Here is a 324-nt window from a genome sequence, read left to right as displayed (position 1 = left end):
CCGGCCTCTCCCCAGCAGCACCAGTACCACCCGGGCCGTAGGAAACGAGAGAATAAAGCCAGCACCTATGGGATGAATTACCTGCTCTCCGGCAGCCGTGGCGTCGCCATCAACAACTCCCCCCACCAGCAGCGGCAGCCGCCTCAGCCAGCACTGCAGAGCCCCGGCACACCCTGGAAGACCAGGAAATACAGCCCGGGCGTGCAGGGGTGAGCAGCCGGGGCCCCTGGGGCTGCTGCAGCCCGAGAGGAAAGGGGGACCTCGGCCAGCCTCTCCCGCGGGCCCCTCCGGGCAGAGGAGGGCGGGTTGGGGTTGGGGGGCACA

The 324-nt window shown here is 69.1% G+C and overlaps 1 protein-coding gene across 1 annotated transcript in view; it reads left to right on the top strand.

Annotated features, from left to right (window-relative positions):
- Positions 1–135: 135 nt before the first annotated feature.
- PAPD7 (PAP associated domain containing 7) overlaps positions 136–324 on the top strand; it is a 61,035-nt gene continuing 60,846 nt past the window's right edge. The window contains exon 1 of the mRNA XM_009883760.1: positions 136–209. The gene's annotated coding sequence lies outside the window, so the exon portion shown is untranslated. The remainder of the gene's footprint in view (positions 210–324) is intronic.

The sequence above is a fragment of the Charadrius vociferus genome, unplaced genomic scaffold (genome assembly GCF_000708025.1).
Source record: "Charadrius vociferus isolate BGI_N301 unplaced genomic scaffold, ASM70802v2 scaffold103, whole genome shotgun sequence".
Taxonomy (NCBI): domain Eukaryota; kingdom Metazoa; phylum Chordata; class Aves; order Charadriiformes; family Charadriidae; genus Charadrius; species Charadrius vociferus.
The sequence above is the reverse complement of the archived record's forward strand: the minus strand, read 5'-3'. Positions and strand labels throughout refer to the sequence as shown.